The sequence below is a fragment of the Rattus norvegicus genome, chromosome 9 (assembly GCF_036323735.1).
Source record: "Rattus norvegicus strain BN/NHsdMcwi chromosome 9, GRCr8, whole genome shotgun sequence".
Classification (NCBI taxonomy): domain Eukaryota; kingdom Metazoa; phylum Chordata; class Mammalia; order Rodentia; family Muridae; genus Rattus; species Rattus norvegicus.
The window spans coordinates 66,598,665-66,618,750 of NC_086027.1; the positions used below are offsets into that span (position 1 = coordinate 66,598,665).

Genomic DNA, 20,086 nt, shown 5'->3' on the forward strand with positions numbered 1-20,086 from the left:
CCAAACCGGTTTCATCCCCATTGTCATGCAGGGCTTATCTTTTCTATACTTCATTTCCTAATAAGTCTGACCTATTTGGTTTTTATCCTTCCATAATAGGCAAGTGAACACTGAAGAACAGGACAGCGTGTGTTTGCCTGTGTACATGCGTGTGTGGAACCTAGGGCCTTTTGCATGCTGGGTAAACCTTGTATGGCTGAGCTATCCCCAGTTCTCTTCTTAGAGCACTCTTGGATCTGCTTAGAATGGCAAAGCAACTTCAAGTCACACACCCCGTTCCCCGCTTGTCCCCCACCCCTGCACCTCCCTTAACTTTAGTCAACTGGCAGCAGTGCTTAGTTTCTGGGATCCTAAACTTGTAACCCCCATGAGTGTTGTACCTCTCACCTCAAGTCAGGTGATGTGCTTCAGTTCTCTAAACTAGACCTTGGACCACAGTTCCTTGAATGTAAAACCTTCACTTGCCTTGTCATCTGTTCCCAACAGTCACTCGTGTGACAGAACGAACTTGCAAATGAGTGAATCCTGAACGCTGGGTACCTATGTGGCCCCAGTGTTATCACAGAACTGTGATAATCATATGCAAGATGAAAAATGTCCTCTGTGAGGGGACGTTATACTTAAATAAAGATGGAAACGGATTGATGATTTCACTGTGGGCTTCACCAGGTCGGGAGCTTTCAATTCATTGATATTTTGTGTTTATTTACATATGGAAAATATCTGGTTTACTGTTCTGGGAGAAAACTATTTTCGAGGAGCTTTATTGACATGTTCAAATAGTCTCACAGACATCGAATCACTCCCACAACACAACTCTTAATGTAAACAAATCAGAAATGTGAGGATTAAATTCTCCTTCAAGCATATGTGGATTTAAAAGAGAGGGCAGCCGTGCTTGGCGAGAAAAGCTCTGAGCTGTGCCAAACCTCTGTTTCCATGGGTGCTCAGGAACCCCACTTAGCCAAAGATGCATCTAGAGCCCATGTTCACCGTATGAGGGACCACGGAGCCGAACCTGAGGGAAGTGGTGAGCCAGGAAAGCTCTTCAAGGCAAAGGCTTTCTCCTTCACAGTAAGGAACCAGGGAAACCAACCAACCAACCAACCAAACAACGTCGAATGCCATTAATACACCAGCAGGGCTAGACACCCACTCTTTACTGTTGTTTTGTGGGTTTTCTGTTTTTCGGTTTTTCAAGACATGGTTTTTCAGTGTAACCAGCCCTGACAGTCCTGGACTCACTTGGTAGACCAGGCTGGCCTCAAACTCAACAGAGATTTGCCTGCCTCTGCCTCCCGATCACTGGGATTAAAGGCATGCGCCACAATGCCAGGCTTGTTTTATTTCTTCTGAGACAGCCTCCGGTAGCGCAGGCTAACATCAAATTCTCTGTATGTGATGAAGGAGGACCTTGCACTTCACATACTCCTCTACCCTTCAGGGCTGGCATTGTCGATGTGCACCACCACACGGTGTTTAGCCATCTCATCTTTCAAAGCCATGGCTCTGAAGAACGGACTCTCCTTACCAGTACAATACAGACTTCCTGTCAGTGTGAAGAGGGATGAGTGTGGTTTTTGTTGTTGTTGTTGTTTCATTTTTAAAAGCACGGAAGCTCCGGAGTCTGAAATCACACCCAGCAGGGAGAGAGCTGCTATCCCGTTGTCTCCTCCTAGTGCAAGTGTAGGCGCACGCTGAGGGCCAGGCTGCCCCATTGTAATGCTGCTGCTGCTGTTTTCCCTGAAGTGAACAGTTGCGAAGCAAACAATAGGGAAATTACTGATGACTTCCCTGCAGTTCTCCCCTTCCGAGGGTCTAGATCTCGCCTGCTTCTGTGTACAATAGATCCACTAACAAAGGAGAATCTGAAGGCGCAGCACATATGCTTGTCTGTACCTTCTCAGGCCCACATGGGATTTCTCCACTGCTTAGCTTACTTTCAGGAGATAAAGCTGTCATTAAGGAAAAGGAAAAGGCTGCTTTCAAGCATGAATCTTCCTTCACCAGCTTCATTAAAGGAAAATAAACTTCTTTGCTAGTTAGTGAAAGGCGGTGGGGGAGGGCGGGGGAGGAATTTCCAACTTTGCCTGCTGTGCTGATGATAAGGACAGGACTCTATGCCTGGCATTTGAAAAGCCGCAGGAGACATCAACTCTGTTCGAAAGATACATAAACTAAACCTAAGGTGTCGGTGGCTTTAGCCTGGAGATTCAAAGTGAATCAGCAGAAGTGAAAACAGAATTAATTCTTTTTTTTTAATTCCAGTGCTCTGGCCCCTGGGTTTTGCAATGCTGTCAAATTCAGGGTCAGGTGTAAGCAGTTTCCTACTTACGCACAACACATTCCAGAAAAGATGGTTCCAAAATTGAAAGTGCAGGCTCAAGGAAGGTTCTCTACCAAGAGATCTGAAATAAAACAATAGGAACTCTGATCGTAACCCGCTGACACACGTCACCAGTTTAACCATATGGCAGAAATAGTGTGTGCCTCTTCCTAAATGTTGAAGTATTTGAGACTTTTCAGTAATAACAACTTAAAACCTATCATCCCAGCACACTGCAAGCTAAAGTTGAGGGTCTCTGTGACTCTGAGGCCAGCCTAGGCTGCAGCTCCGTCTGGATTGCAGGGTTGAGTCTGTCTCAAAAACTCAAGACACAGCCCCAAACGGAAACCCACATAAGGCGATCCGCAGCACTCTCTATGTGGCTTAAGGAAGTTTCTATCTGAAATTTAGTAGGAGCTCCTGCGTGCCTCTCTTCTGGTACATTTTTTGTTTGGTTGGTTTGGTTTGTAGCACTGAGAATCATCAGTACACACCACAAGCCTGGCACGTGACAGACATGTGTCTCCCAGCCATATCCCCAGTCCTGAAAACTCTCTTCAGCCACACCGGGAGCCATTCTCCAGAATCTTACCCTCATGCATTTGCTAGATTCCGTCACTCGGAAGGCCACGTGATGAACCAACCCGCCTCCACCTTAGCCTTGAAAGCCATCTTGTAGTAGAGACAAAGTAGGTTTATTTCTATAGATGATAAATCTGTTTCTCAAGGACTGGGCTATCCCCACCTGTAACCCAACTACAAATGGTTCTGTACTGCCTGCTCCGGGAAACAGCAACCAGGCTTTCGTTTCAAAGGTTCTTATGGCCACCTTGTCATGGCTGCCTTGCCAACCGGTCTTTGTTTTCCAGGAGGTTGTTATGACTGATTTGTGATGTTTATGTTCAAGTCTCCCATTTGGAAACCCCTACCCCTGACATACAAACCCCTTATCTCACCCATGTCCAATGTGTGCAGCTCTTGAATCCCACTAATGATTTGTGGTCTTTCTCCTAGAATCTGGAACTAAGACACAACCCTACGACTTTACAAATACTTTAAAAAGACTCAATCTGCACCAGCCCTGTGACAGTGCCATGAGTTAGAGACTGCATTTATCCCCATCAGCGAAGGGTAAGACTGTGCACATCAAAGGGAAGTGAGTTGGATAAACCTGTAGTTAGCGGACCACGATAAAGCTAGAATACAAAACATGCAGGAGTCCGCACCTCTGGTTTCTATTACTGAGTACGGTGTTGTGTCATCTCATGTTGTCATCTAACTGCTCACCTCATTAGACAACTGCCATATTTATGGGTTTCCAGAATATTTTCCTACGCCATGCATTGCTATAATGAACAGTCATACATAATTTCTGTGCACAGGTAGGTACACTTTTTACCCTCAGGGCTATGGGCTAAGTGTAGAATTCCCGGATCAAATACATAGTATCCTTATCTTCAAGTGAAACACACTGTTCTCTCAAAGAGTGCTAATTCACACTCCTCCTGCAGGTGAGTATCTATTCCCCGTCCCCCACACCCCCCACCCCGAGTTATTTTGCTAAGTGGGTGTGTTGGCTAATCTGTTTTATTAACAGAGAGGTTTGTCTCTCAGTCGGTCTGTGAAGGTATTTTCAGCAAGAGTTAACTAAGGTGAGAAGTCCCTCCCCCATACTGAGTAGCACTCCTCACAGCAGCGAGGTGGGAGGCACCTTCGCTTGCTGGCAGGAAGGGAGGAGCCTTCACTTGCTGTTAGGAAGGGAGGAGCCTTCATTGCTGGCAGGAAGGGAGGAGCCTTCATTGCTGGCCGATGCTGTTACCGCCATCACTACTACGATCTTCCCTGACATTGGAACCCAGTGGTTTTGGACTTCCAAGTGGACCAGAGAACTTCCATCTCACCAGGAATCCCACAGACTTTCCGCACCATGTCACCATAGCTGAGCCATCCAGTTTTGTGGACTGAACTACTGGCTTCTCACCCCTGCAACAGGAGTGGACCACCTTTGAACTGCTGTCCCTCATATTTAAATCACTCCAACAAGACCTTTCATGCTGTGCATTCCTTCTAGACACAAAACCTCAGTGTATCAGAAATAATTTGATTCTCTTGTATGCAGCTTACCATTCCTCCAGTGAATATTAATTATGAAGACATAGAATTTTTATTGCTGGATTTCCCCATTTTGTTTTAATAACGCTGTTTCTGAGAGGATTGTCTAAGAAACAAACCTATGGCCATTTCAGGGCTGTATGCTACAGCTGCCTGGGGTGTCTTTAGAGGTTTTAGCTTTCATGTTCAGGTTATTTGATCAGCTCAGACGAACTGTTTAAGCTTTTATTTATTTATTTATTGTTACTACGTGTGTGTGTGTGTGTGTGTGTGTGTGTGTGTGTGTGTGTGTGTGTCTGTGTCTGTGTTGCAGATGGTGCATGGGTGCCACTGGTACTCATGCTGATGACCAGGACAACTTTGTGAAGTCGGTTCTCTTTCCCCACCTTTGTTCTGGGGATCAACTCAAGTTGGTAGGCTTGTGTGACAAACATTCTATCCAGTGAGCCATCTCACTGACTCACTGACCCCTCAAATTAATTTTTACATGGTATGAAATATCAGTGAGGATATTTTTTTCTTTCACGTTGCAGAAATACCTCTTTCCCAGAGATGTTAAAGTGCCCTGATTAAAATCAAGTCACAGAAGCGCGGTTTTGCCTCCACTCTCTATTTGGTTCAATTCCTTTATTTATTTATCTTTCAAAGAATGCCACACTGCATTTAATTACTGGGGCTTCCATTAAGCTTTAAAATGTGATCGTTTAAGTCTTCTACCACTGTTCTTATTGTCCAGGATTGGTTTAGCCTAGTCCATGTCTTTTGTATTTCCATATGAGTTTGTTTGCAGTCCCTGAAAATCCTGCTGAGAGCTAACTGGCATTATATTGACTCTACAGTTCATTTTAGATGAAATAGATTAAACCACAGATCAATTTGGTAAAAAAACAAAACAAAGCAGATTCTACAATGATATTGAGTTTTCGATGAACAAGATGTATTTGGCCATCTACTCACAAGTTCTACTTAGCTCAGTGTTGGATTTTAGCTTTCATTATAAAGGTCTTACACTTTTTTCATAAAGTCTGTAACTTGGGTCTTTTGTATTGCTGATGATATTACAAAATAGTGTCTTAATTTTTTTTATTTTCAATTATAATTGTTTCTTTTGTGAGGCAATCGATCACATACCTTGAAGGTAATGACAGTGTCTATCTCCATGCTATCTTCTTTTTCATATTTATATTCTTGTGTATTCCCTTCATCTCTTTCTCTGAGCTGGTACTACTTGGTAATGTCCTTCTAACAAACAAAATCAAGCAGGTGAGAGGCACTCCTGGGCTAGAGTTCAAAAGCTGGCTTCCATCTTGCTGAACCCAGCTTGCTTTCTGTCACTCACTGCGATGGAAGTCACGTGCGGTGAGGGAGGCAGAAAATCATTCAGCAAGAAAGGCTAACACAAGGCTCAAAATACAACCAGGGAAGAACTGGGAGCATCATGAGAGACGAGATTTTGCCAGGAAGTGATGCTTTGACCATTTTCAGAGGCGATGGCAGCCGCAGCTGACACTTAAACTGTGCCTAGCATTTTTTCTTTATTTCCACCTCTTGCTTCCATTCCTCCCTCCCTCCTTTCTTCCTTTTCTTCTTACCTCCTACTTCTAGCTTTGCCTGCCTTCCTTCCTTCCTCCCTCCCTCCCTTCCTACCTCCTTCCCTCCCTCCCTTTATTAATTTGTTTGTTTGTTTGTAAGGTGCTGGAGACCAAACTAGACTCAAAACAGAACTGTACCCACTAAGCAAGCAGTAACCATGATTATATGCCCAGATATCCCTCAATTTGAGACAGACTATGTCATGCAGGCTGCCTTAAATTTACAATTCTGCTTCAGCCTCCCTGGGATTGAAAATACAATCTTGCCCCACCATTCTAGGCTGACCTACAGCAGCCAGTGTGTAGCAAGCGTTTTCGATTTTATATTGTTAATCTTTAAGGCAATGCTGTACCTGCATAACTAACAAACACACTACGGCCTTTCTAAAGTCACTTACTGGCTACGATAACTTTTCTGGACTCTAGATTTTTCTATATTTATATTTAGTTTATTTACAAATGAAACCTGGTCTCACTGTTTACTTTCCTGTGATCTGTTTGTTTGCTTTCCTTCTCAGGAGAAATTAGCCAGTCTTTCATCAGTGATAACAGCTTCAGTGGAAATTCTTCACTAATGCCTTCTGTTCATGGAGTGATAGAATTCATTTTTCATCTTGGATTTCTGGGGGAGTTTTAAAAATCAGACTGGAAGTTGAAGGACTTTCAAATGTCTTTTCTGCATTGTAAACAAACCCCAATTATATTAATTTATGACAACCGACTGTAAAATGTTAAGCCAATCATTAAACCCAGGGATCAACTCTCAGTCATGAAGTATCATCCTTTTCTCATATTGAAAAATCAAATTTCTAATATTTTCATAGGGGTATTTGCATTAATGTTTATATGGATTATTTCATTACTGTGTTTTCTTCTAATTTTTTCATGGTTAGCTATCAGGGTTATGTGGCCCTCATGAATTAAGTAATGGCATAAAATTATATGACTTAGAGATTACAACTCCAATATGCAATAATAAATATCATCTTATAAAATATAAAAAGTCATTATTTCATTATTATTTGATAAAATTAAACAGGAAAGTTATCTGGGCCTACTTTGGACTTGTTTTGTTTTTTAAAGATTCTTTTATTATTTCTAAGTGCGCGTGTGTGGTGTGTGGTGTGGTGTTTGTGTGTGTGTGCGTGCACGCGTGCACTCACACACATGTATTTGTGCCTGTGCCTGCCTGTGTGCATGGGTATCCATGTGCGAATATATACATGCTTGTCTGTGCAGGGCAGAGGAGGGTGTCTGATTTCCTGCAGTTGAAGTTACAGTGTAATGTATGAGCCACCGGACATGGGTGCTGGAAACCAATCCCGCAACTTACTCTGTAGCTGCTGAACCATCTAACCAACTCTCTGGGTTCAGCTTTAATTTATTAATTTAATTTGAATTCATGACTCATTTTTCAATTAAAAATTAATTTCAACTGATAGTGGGCAATCATGCCTTCTACTTCTTCTTGTGTATATTTCGATACATCTTGCCTTTAAAGGAATTTTATTTTTATACAAAGTGTCGAATGTGTTGGCATAGACTTGTTCATAACATTGTTCAATCGTCATTTCAAAGTTGTTAGCAAGGACTTGTAATAGTCTCTCCTCCTTTAGTCCCCCATAATGGCAATCTTGTATGGATTTTGATAGATTAGTTAGGAAATGTTCAACTTTAATATTCTTCCAAAGAACCAATTATTTGTTTCATGGGTTTCCTCTTTTAGTTATCAACTTTTTATGTCATTTGTGCTACGAACTTCAGAAATTGGGCTTTGCTGTTGTTATTTTGGGGTCAGTTTTCTGTTCTTTTTACTTTTATTGGTAACTTAGATAATCATTTAAAAACATGTCTTAAGTTACAGCATGAATCATATATCTGCCTCTGAGCTGTGCTGTGAATGTAGCTGCTAACGTTCACGTTATAACTTTGCTATGACTCAGTTATAAATAATTTTCTAATTTTCTTGCACTTCCTTTTCTTCCTCTCTTCTTCTTTTCTCTTTGTTCACTTTCAAAGCATTTTTTGTTTGTTTTTTGGTTTTTGGTTTTCTTAAATGATTTTTTTATGTATACAAGGACACTGTCTCTGTCTTCAAACACACCAGAAGAGGGCATTTCATTACGAATGGTTGTGAGCCACCATGAGGTGGCTGGGATTTGAACTCAGGACCTCTGGAAGAGCAGTCAGTGCTCTTAACCTCTGAGCTGTCTCTCCAGTCCCCATTTCTTTGTTTTAATTTGTAAGCTTTGGGTTAGAGTTCTAGGCTTGTTTTCAAGGGTCTTGATCTTCAGCAATGTCTGATCTGATAATTTTATCCAACACGGTGTTTTGTTTGGTATATTGGTTCTGTAATTTCTGCTTTGATTTTTATTGCATTTTATTTGTTCATTCATTTGTGTGTGTGTGTGTGTGTGTGTGTGTGTGTGTGTGTGTGTGTGTGTGTGTGTGTGTGTGTGAGGGTATATGTGTTTAAGTCTTTAAACATATTCACAAAGTCCTGTCTACTATTTCTGTCATCCCTGTGGCTTCTGGCACTGCTTCTATTAATTGACTTTCCTTATGGTTAAGTGTCTTATTGTCTGTGTTTCTCATGACTTTAACTTTCCTAGGTATGTCATTCCTGTGGTTGGCCGAGGATCTCTTTGCTCCACGGAATGGAAACTGCAAACAGCAAAAAATAGCTCCCTCCATGTTGGCAATCTTGAGTTCTTGTACCCCAGACATACAGATTGGATCAGATTTAGAGGGCTTACCTCTAAGCCTTGAGATCTAGAGCCTCTGGGCCTTAAGAGACAAAGCTTGTAGTCCACAGCCCTGAGAACTGGAATTTATTGGTCCAAACTTTCAAAGCCAGTGACTGACAGGGCTCTAGATGCTCAGGCATTCAGCTTATTGCTCTGGGCTGTGAGTATCATCAGTCAATCAGTGTTCCAGCTCCCTGTGCTCAGGTCTTACGCCCCCCTGAGCTTCCAGTAACCCGTGCTTGTGAGTTTCATGACAGCCAGAGCTCCATAGTGAGACCCTGTCTCAAAAAAGCCTCTTTTAGGAGGTCTTGCTTCAGTCACTACTACTCCAAGCAACTTCCATTAGCTTTGAAAGTCTCCTCTCTGGATAAGACAAGCATGGTGATGGCACACTGTTCACCTCTTCCCTTGTCTTGTCGTAGCCTCTTGCCTTCTGTACCCTCGGATTCCTACCCTACTGTTTCTGTTCCTGACTATCTTGCTGCTGTGTGTGAAGAGCAAAAGCTCCAGAAGCTGCTCTCCTGTTCTTTGTGCAACCAGGACTTACTTATGATAAAGGCCTTACACAACCACTGGGAAGAAGCCTTGACTGTGTTCAAATGCTGGAACACAGTGCACAGCACAGAGAAGTTTCAAGGACCCAACAAAACTGAGAGGTAGCCTGTTTACAGAGCAAGAAAAAGTGGTGTGACACACGAGTGCATGAAATGGTCTGCCAATCACAGCGCATGTGCAGAGCTTCTAGCCCAGCCAGTCACAAACCTTGCACACAAAGCAAGCTCAAGCCTTGTATAAGCAAACACCAATCCAAGGCTTTCCCCACTGAAGGAGGTACTCCCTCCCTACTCCATCCTGAGAGAGAATTGCAGAGAGAGCAGGGTCACAGACAGTTCACCATGCTTGTCTTACCCAGAGAGGAGACTTCTGAAGCTAATGGACGTTGCTTGGAGTAGTAGTGACTGAAGCAAGACCTCCTAAAAGAGACTTTTTTGAGACAGGGTCTCCCTGTGGAGCTCTGGCTGTCACGAAAGTTGAAAGTCACTATATTGACCGTGCTGGCCTCACACTCACAGAGATCTGGCCACCATAGTTTTAAGCAGCTGCTGCGCTTTCACTGGTTCTTGCGGCTGGAGTGGAATTCCTTTAAAGAACTAGCACAGTGCTCAGAAGAAAATACCACTGGTTGGCAGTGCCTGCCTAGGGCAGCTGTCATTCAACTATGCAGTGGCTCTGTCCTAAGCGATTACCTTATTTAAAGAAATGAAATGAAGACAAACACTTAGCTAAAGACATTTGCAGTACAACCCTTTCAAGACAGGGTGTTCTCCTCTGCTTTATTTTATGTAAATGGGGGCTTTGTCTGCATGCATGTCTGTGCATCATGGATTTCCCAGAACTGGAGCAACAGGGTTGTGAGCCTCCAAATGGATTCTAGGAATGGCATTCTAGATGAGCAGCCAGTGCTCTTAACCACTGTGCTGTCACTCCAGTCCTATATTAACATTCTTAATAGTACATAACAGTGTTTAATCCTTACCCAAATCTGCTCCTACTGGACATTGAAACATTGCATTGTTGACTATAGACTATCAGGTTTCTTTCTTTGAATGCATCTAGCTGTTGTTTTGAAAGATTTTCTGTAAGCTCTGGTAGGATGAATGAAGTACCTAGACTGAGTTGAGCCCATCTCTGGAGTCTATACCAAAAGCTCAGGGTATAGTGAAGGTCCGTCATTCTGATTGCTTAGCTGTCCTGACCTCAGGAGCCCCACTAACTATTCAGATCAACCACCTGCCCCTCCGTTCTTCCTTCCCTAGAGGTGCCTTATTTGTGTCCAGGCCTGTGAACTCCAACTATGCATATGCATACCTTAGCCTTTGGTTGAAGGATCAGTAAATCTGCAGTGTAGGTATTCATGGCCCGTTTTTCCTTAGCTTCTCCTCTGGCAGTCTACGCTGTACATTCTTCCTCAGGAGCCATAGCCATGTCTGTCTCCTTCATTCCACAGGGCTATGGTGTTCTTTCTGGGCCTGCTACCTTCTCTGTGCTGTCTGGACAGTGCCTACAGGCAGATGACTGTACAGCTAGCTCCATTTCGTTGCCTTTTTTTTTCAGGAAGCCATAGTGAGGTGGGCCAGATAAAGACAGCCCAAATACCTGGAACAACTCCCCTGAGAAAACCATGTCTGTCCCTTCCCATATAGACAACCCTCAGTGTCTCTGCTCTGCTCTTCCTGTGGGTAATCTGGGGTCAGGAACTTCCTGGAAAGAGAAGCAGGTTCAAATCAGTATTGGGAGCAGGGGGGTGAGGGCAAATGGGTGACCTGTCAGGAGAAAAGCCTTATATGTTAACTCTTGAGTATGGATGACAGGATGCACACATGCTCACAAATATAGGACATATAGCCTGCACACTCACAGATTCATACAGACAGTATAATTGTCCATAATTATGTAATCGCCCATCAGTCAGTTAAAGTGAAGATCCACCTCATTCTCTCTCCTAAATCCTCCCACCTCAAAACCCATTCCCCCAAAGAACTTGGGTCTGTTGAGTCACATGATTCCTAGACGGCTGACACTCTGCAGTGTCTCGGGCTTTCCACTGCTGTGAAGAGACACCACTACTATGACAAGCCTTATCAAAGACACCGTTTAATTGGGGCTGGCTTACAGTTTCAGAGCTCATCGTGTCAAGAGGCAGGGCAGTGTGCAGACAGACATGGTGCTGGAGAAGGAGCTGAGAGTTTTCTTATTGGAGGATTAGTCCATTACCATCATGGCAGGACACTTGGAAGTGGACAGACAGACATAACACTGAAGATGGAGCTGAGAGTTCTACCTGTTGATGTGTAGGCAGCCAGGAGAGACTGTGCCACACTGGGAATAGCTTGACCGTAGGATACTTTAGAGCCCACCTCCACAGTGACACACTTCCTCCAACAAAACCACACCTCCTAACAGTGCCACTCCTACAGGCCAAGCATTCAGACACATGAGTCTATGAGGGCCATAGCAATTCCAACATGGAGTATACACTCTGCTTGTACTCTCACTTTTAATAAATCTATATTTTTCACTATGTGGTCTTGTTCAATCCATTGTTCTCCACATAAAGCACCTAAACATTGCCTCAGGGACACCCAGGACCCCGTCCAGAATGCGTTGCTTTGGCCCAAAATTTGAGAATAGTCATTAATGTATTTTGTCTAGTTTTATAGTTATTTGTAACAAAAGAGCTAATTACTTCATTATGGCCCAAGAGTTTTTTGTTTTAACCATAAATGTATTTTAAATGTTATTGAGTGCACTTTTTTTTTACTTATTAAGATTATCTTGTGGCTTTTCTTCAGTTTGTAATGATGGTGAATTACTTTAATAACTTTTCTAATGACAAAATGTCCTCATATGCCTTTGAAAATCCAACTTGAAAATGAGGTTTTCGGTCGGGTTTTCTGTTTGTTTTGTTTTGTAATTTTAATTGAAGTACTGCTAACCCACTTATTGAACTCTCATAATCACCAAATTTTAATATCTAAGTCAATTTTGGGGGCTAAGAAATATCACCAAGAATTTCTCTCCAGAACAAAGTAGTGATGTTCATTCTGCCAAATGTCCAAACTAAAGGTCCTACTAAAACCAAAAGAACCCTCTTTCCCCAAACAAACAAAACAATTCACATTGTAAGGGTGAGTGCATCCTGCAGTTTATGTGACACTAATTGTCCTACAGCTGGCTTTCACAAAATAAGCACCTACCCCAAAATATACATTTCCTTTGTCTTTTAAAAAATTAAAAATGATAATTAAAAGAAAACACTTGACTCGGTTTAGTCTATTGTTTGGCCTGTTACCATGGAACTAGGAAGGTGACTCGAAGCATACGTCAGGAGGGGATGTTCATCTTCAGGACTTAGCTTTCTTCCCAAAATCAGAATATCCCCACAAGTCCACTTATGAAGGAACACAGATGGTCTCCTTCGAGAGTCCCACAGGACAAGACAGTGCCCCCACTGTTCTTCATAGAGCAGCGGGGCTTGCCTCAAATGGACATGGCTCCCCAGTGTGAAATATTTCCCGTCCCCCTTCAGTACTTTCATTATAAAGAGTCAGCCTGAGAAGCTCCCCTGTGGGATCTTTTGGAGATGTGAAGGTTGGTAACACTGTCACATCGTTAATCACACAATCAAAGTCTGTCTTCCCTGGTGGGTCTCTTCAGCACTGGAACCGTCTTCTGTGAGAACGAACTGAAGCCGCCTTCGAATTTGCCTAACACATCACTGAACGTCCTTCACCTGTAAGTCTTACATCCATCAATCACCATTTGACTAGGCGCTACCACATGAACATCCTTGGTTTCAGTCTATTTCACATAATCTGCACTGTCACCATCTCCAAGAACCTGTATACTTCGGCAGTGTGGTTTTCTGTCACTTCCTGTGATAGCTTGGATGTATTCTGAGTCACTCTCTGCAGACTTACCATCCCCCCTAAGAACGAAAATAATGTTAGAGTAGCAGTAAAGGCCATTGAGAGAAAACTCCTGTTGAACTCTAGAGAGGGGAGGTGCTAAGACCCAGGAGCTATGGAGGGGGAAATGGGAATAATGGGAAGGGGTATCTATCCAGGGAGGGAGGAGGAAGGCAACACAGAGGTAGGGAAGATGGATAAATGACAATTTAGGAAAGCCATAGGGATACATAATATTTTGTGTAATTAAAATTGTATGTGTATGTGTGCATATACATGTATAGTTTAAATGAAGTTCTGCCATTTGAGGTAACAATGGGAGAAACCAGTTTAACAAAAAACCCAGTGCCGTGCATGAGATTCCTCCTTTCAAGTTGTTGGTTAGCGGAGTTCAAGGGACTCCTAAGCCAAGTTACCTCTTAGAAGTGAAGGCAAGATTCTGTCACCGAAGACACCATGGACAGAGGACCTGGAAGAATTGAGACAGATCTGACCTGAAAGTGTCCTTCTCAACAAGCAACCCCCATAGTATCCAAGATGTTATGTAAGCTGCCCAGACAGAAAAGTCGAAGTCATTACCAAGTAATGCCCACAATCCACACCAATGACCAGCGCAGCAAGATATCCCCAAAGGTGTGGTAGTGGGACCTATGTCCTGGGGTGACCAGAGTCATCTAAGTGGACTTAAGTCCACTCAATATGAGGGAACTCATGCCTGACAGTAAAAACCCAACCCACTACGCACTAAAGCTAGCCCACTGCTCACTAGTCCATTACTTCTGAGGCCACAAGTCCTGGAAGAGGACTTCCTATAGCCACGTCCCTAAACCAGTATAGTTTCTAAGTACATTTTAAATACTTATTATTAGACCCACACATAAATTCTCTTCATCAAAGAAGCTTATTTCTCAATCACATGTCTGTCTACTACAGAGATTATACAACTGGTCAAAATGACGGCAACAACCTATTCCTTATTGTGGGGTGCCCAAGCCAATTGATACATTGACAACACAGCCCCTAATCTAAGGCTCAGGGCCCAGTGTGGAAGAGGGGGCTGAACGCTGTAAAAGCCAGAGGAGCAGGATGTCTGCTGTGAGACAGCATCTTCTATCTATAGCTGTACTCAGGAAATCTCAACAGTATGATAGCCTAATCAAAGGGTGAAAGGAGGCAGGGGACATGGCTCAGTCCTTAAGGTCACGGCTGCTCTTCTAGAAGACCCAGGTCTGATTTTCAGCACCTCCGTGGCAGTTCACAACTGTCTGCACTTCCGGGGTATGTGATGCCCTCTTCTGGGCTCCACAGGTGCTGTACACATGTGGTACACGGACTTAGAGGCAGGCAAAAAGGCTATACACAGAAACATTTTTTTAAACAATAAATCCAGACCTAAAAAATAAGATGCAAATGTAGATGGGGGAAATCTCAAAAGACACTACTCCCAAAGGAAAAGCTACAGGCAGGTAATAGCTACTGAGACAGGGATAAATATGATCCTCCAGAAATAAACATTCAGATAGGTTGTCCAATCATAAGTGATCAACCCTAAACACATACATGTGAGCAATATTAAACTCAGAAAGTTAGAAATAAAATTATAAATTTATAAACAATAATTACACATATATACATGTATATAACAATAATTTGAAAACAAGAGCCATGAATTTGAGAAGAGGTGGACAGAAGTTGTTAATGGGATCCTGTTTGGGAAGACATTTATGTTTTAAAGATTAAGATATTTTTATTAGCACTGAGAATTTCATACAATGTATTTGAACACATTCACCCCCTCAACTCCATCCCTTACTGAGTTCCCAATCCCCTCTTTTTCCACAGAACTTTAAGATTACTTCTTGTATTGTTTTGTTTTGTTTTCTTTCCCCCCACTAAGTCCGGATTATGTTGTTCAGCTGGTTTTGGGATTGGAGCTTGTCCTTGTGTGAAACCAGCCAAGAGGTCACATTACTTAATAGTTTTTTTTTTAAATACTCAATTCTTCCTCTTCCTTCAGCTATAAAATTCTAATAGGTCCTCAGCTGGCGGTGAGATAAAGTATCCTGGATGAGAGATGTTTGTTTCATCTGTATGAGGATTTGCCTGCATGAGTGCATGTGAACCACACGTGTGCATGGTGTCCATGGAGGTCAAAAGAGCATGTCAGATTACCCAGAAATGGAGTTACAAATGGTTGTATAACATCATGTGGGTGCTGGGAACCAAACCCAGCCCCTCTACAAGAGCACCAAATGCTTCTATCTGCTGAGCCTTCTTTCCACCCTGTATGTTAATATCTTAAAAGATATAAGGGTGGATTACCTTTTGTGTCTGCTGGGGCAATTACTGCAAACTTCGTGACATGAATTCATTATCTCAAAGTTCTGGAGGGCCAGAAGTCCAAAGTAAGTCCCACTGGCTATGATTAAAATGTCACCAGGGCCATGCTCAATTCCAGTGATTCTTGGAGAAAATCCCTTGTACGTGTGTGCTTGTATGTTTCTGTCCTTCAGAGGTCATCTTCATGCCTTGCCCATGATCTTCCTGCCAGTAATCATGGCCCTCTCCTACCTTCCTTTATCATTAACGAGGGCACACTCGTTACCTGGCACCCTTTGTATACAGTATCACCTGTCCTGTCACCCACACTGTTTGCAGAGGTAAGTATTCACAGGCTCCAGAGGCTAGGGCTTGGGTCTCCTCAAGGAAACAGTGCTCCACTATCACTGCAGGGTCACGGATGCTCTAATTCTCTTCTCTGGGGAGATTTTACATGTGATTGGAATCAGCTTTTTATTGAACAGCTGATGAAAATTGTCTATAAAATTATCTGGGGTATTTTTGCAGGGAGATTTTTATTTTAAATATGGCCAAACTTTGAGTCTGTACGTCTGCTTCCATAACCATAGCAATATTATTAGAGTACACAATTATTACCTTGAAGATGAAAAAGATAATTATATTCTGTTGTATTTTGCCTGTACTTATATACCTCTATGGACATATGTTATGTGTCCATATCCATCAAAACATTCCCCTTTAAATAGTTGTAAATACTCCCATTTAATTATATCACCAACTATAAATACAACTGGGTGCTTTTTTTGATTCACAATTCCTTGTGTTAATTTATTTAATCTAGCAAAGTGCCTGCATGGTTCTAATATTGGATCAGTTACTGTGACATCAAAGTTACCCAGCAAAGTCTATCTTCCAGCCCTGCCTACCTTCCTCATTTTCTCTCTCCTTGGGTACAACATCATTTTTATCTCTTTCAGGTTAATTATCCCAGTGTGCTATTTTTCCTAGGAAAAAGTATGGGTATGCATGCATGTGTAGACATTAATTCTTTGTTTTACTTATATGCATACTGTCTTTATTAATTTTTGGGTTGCTGTTGATATGGTAAATGAGAAGTGGCATTTCAAGATACTTTTTGTTTGTATTTTTGTATTTTGAGGAAAGTTTCCTATGTTTAAGGGACATGATTTTTGTGAATTATCTATTTAAAATTATATAAATGTATATTACTTATATTTTATATCAACAACTTTTGTGATATAAAGTATTAATATTTTCTCCAATATATTATTTCCTTTACTCTGACTTGTCATGGATGTGTGTGTGTGTGTGTGTGTGTGTGTGCATTTTCCAATTGTTTTCATCGTGAAAACTATTTTTACTTTGTATATCTATGTAATAGAGTTTTCTGACATTTTTACCTTGTTCAGTTTCTCTCTTAACTACTACTTAGGAAGTGTTTTTTTCTATCCTCAATTTACCCATTATTTAAAAAATTATTACCTTATTGCATTTTTCATTTAGAATCCTGTCTTTTCTTTACTGACTCTGTTCTATGACTGTTGGGATAAAATACCCTGGAAAAGCAGTTTAAGGGAGAAGTGCTTGTTGAGTTCACAGTTCTGGTTATAGTCTGTCATGACCAGGAAGGCAGCAGAAGGCGGAGGAAACTGGACAATGAACTCCGCAGCAAAGAAGAAGCAGTGTGGCAGTTTCAGGACATTCGATCACACTGCGAATCCCAAGAGTGTGATATTTACTGGAAAAGCATGTTGCTAGTTGAGTGGCTCAGCTTTAACACACACCTTTAATCCCAAACAACGAAGGTAAAGTTAGTTTGTAGAAGGATGCATCTATGTTTGAAAGCCATGGCTAATTGAGTGCTAGGCAAAGGGATGAATCAGAAAAAAAAATTGACACAATGAGTCAGAGGTAGGATATACCTAATTCTCAGAGGAACATCACAGGAAAGAGGGGACTTAAAGGGCAGTGCAGAGGGATAGAGAGGAAGGAAGCAGTTTTGCTGGGATAATTGTTCAGAGACAGGTTGCAGAGAGAGAACAAGCTAGAGAAAAGGTGCCAAAAAATTAGAACTGATTGCCAAAGTCAGTGTGAGTTCAAGCAGAACAATTCAGTCGGAAGCTGAAAGAAGTCAGTTTGAATCAGTCATCACACAGAGGAGTTTTGAGCTAGAACATTTGAGTTGACCGACCCGCCAGTTAGAAAAAGCTAGAAAAGGATGAGCTAATTCAGCAGTAAGTCTCAGAGGCTGAAAACAGTCTAAGCCTAGATTAGATTGTACAGAGGCTAGAAGCTTCTAAGACTAGGCTTTGGTTAGCAAACGGAAGTAGTAAGCCTCAGAGATGATAACTATATCTGGTAACTAAAAGTTACCTTTTCTGTCCTTAAGGGAAATGCCAGACTCAGCAGCCAAGGTAAAATAATCAATCTCACTGTTAAAGTCAGGAGGCTACCATGGGCCATGAATTCTTACGGCACTGGTTCTCAACATATAGGCTGAGACTCCATGGGGGTCTAATAACCCTTTCATAGGGGTTGCATATCAGATCTTCTGCATACAAAATAGTTATAATAATTCATAACAGTAGCAAAGTTAAGTTAAAGTAGCAACAAAAGTAATTTTATGGTTGAGGGTCACCACAACATGAGGAATTGTATTAAAGAATCACAGCATTAGGAAGGTTGAGAACCACTGCTCCCTAAGGAATCACTGATGCCTGCTTTACCACCTTGAACTCATCATATCTCACAGCTTTCTCCAGGCAATGGCAATATCAGGGGTGGGCAGGCACCAGCTTCCTGTTTGGCTCTGGGATGACCTTTCCCACAGCAGTGAGGATGCAGAGGTCATTCTCTAAGCATCCCCATAACCATTAGGAGGGACTCTCTACCAGGAGAGATGACACAAACTGCAGCCATAATTCCCTCCACAGTACTGAAGCTGTCAATGGCGCCCTTGGCTGTAATGTTACGCAGCTGGTGGTACAGGAGTCATTGCTAGTGGTCTTGTGTGAGCTTCCCACCTTCCATGCGCATTACCAGCATGAGTGTGGGAACAGACCGTGAACGGTAGCTTGGTTCACGCCTGAGGTAAGGCTAGAAACCTTGGAAACCCTGTAAGGACAGTAAGCCCTTTGCCTGTTCCCAGACACCAGGCCCCTCTCACTAGCTGCGGCCTGTTATAGATTTGTGGCCATCAGTCACATACGGGCAATGCCCCAAGTCCCTTCCCATGTAGAGGATGTGACCTGTCGTAGGCTCAAGACAGATCTCCATTTTAATGAGGTACCTAATGGCCTGAAGGGTTTAGCCAATAAGCTTTCCTTCCTAGGCACTCCTCCCTGCAAAAGGTATTTAACCTCAGGCTCACTCTGAGAAGTGGAGTATGGTTTTGTTCATCCACTTTCGGCCATGACAATAAATGCCTTAAAGTCATTCTTTTTGTCTGCCATGGGGAACCATGGAGAAGGCATTCACCGTAGAGTCGCCTTCTAATCTCCCATAGGCCTACTGTGCTCTGAGCCACAGCTGCCACCAAGCCCAGATCAAGCCTTCTGCAGTCAAGCCAAGGTCTCTCTCCCTGAGATACCAGCCGGAGCTCCCCCACCCGCTTCGCCCCAGCCCTGGCCTAGATACAGCCCGCAGGCTGCATCAAGAACCAGATGATTCTGGCCTCCTCGCGGGCCCAGGAACCCCTGAGCCAGCTCCAGCTGTCCCATGCCTCAGACTGTGCTTCCCCACCCCTGGAGCCCTGTCCTGAGGTTTCCCTACCTGCCTGACAACAGTGTTGGTAAGTGAGATCACTCCCCGCATCCTCCTCTCCCAGCAGCCATGCCCTGTGGCAGAATGGAGGCATGACACCCCATAACCCTACACAGGAGGAAATCAGCAAAAGTGGCAGACATGATTTTTTTGGCTCCACCCTTCAAGGGGACCCTGCCTTTCTCTATGGTAGTGAAGACTCAACTGAACTTCACGGTTCTCTGCACCAACATGGGATCTGTTTCCTTAAAGATAGAGATGACCTTGTCATTGATGACAAGGCTTCCTCCATGTTCAGTCTTCTCCGTGCAGTGCAACTTGATGAGGACGGAATGCCGTGTAGTTAATAGACCTTGTGGATGAGGTTCACGAAGGGACACTGGTGGCCTCGATAACCCCTTTGTTGCTGCTGAACAGCAAATCTGTCACCTCCATCTTTGCTGTCATTACTCAAGGTTGGCACCAGCACTGTACAGGACATTATAGCTGTCAGGGGAGCAGAGAGGAGAACTAAGGTGGTTTTGTCTGAACCTCACATTTTCCCATATAACGTAGACATTTGTTCTTATCTATGCTCATAGCTGCTTTATTTATTTATTTTTGCCTGTGTAAAGTGACATCTTTGGCTTCACTGTACCTGTGAATTGGTTGTTCTTTGTGTATGTGTTACGAATTTATATGTTGGTTTGTATAACTTGTAATCTTATCAGATTCTCTTATTGTTCATGATATGTTTTCCTTGATTCCTTCAAGTTC

General features: G+C 42.7%; 1 long non-coding RNA gene across 3 annotated transcripts in view; it reads right to left on the reverse strand.

Moving 5' to 3' along the window:
• Positions 1 to 892: 892 nt before the first annotated feature.
• The window catches only part of LOC108351935 (uncharacterized), a 47,591-nt gene continuing 28,397 nt past the window's right edge, over positions 893 to 20,086 (reverse strand). For all 3 annotated transcript variants that reach the window (XR_005489152.2, XR_001839820.3, XR_005489151.2), the window contains 3 exons: positions 10,647 to 11,039; positions 2,336 to 2,408; positions 893 to 1,743 (listed from right to left, as the gene is read on the reverse strand). This is a non-coding gene — a long non-coding RNA (uncharacterized LOC108351935). The remainder of the gene's footprint in view (positions 1,744 to 2,335; positions 2,409 to 10,646; positions 11,040 to 20,086) is intronic.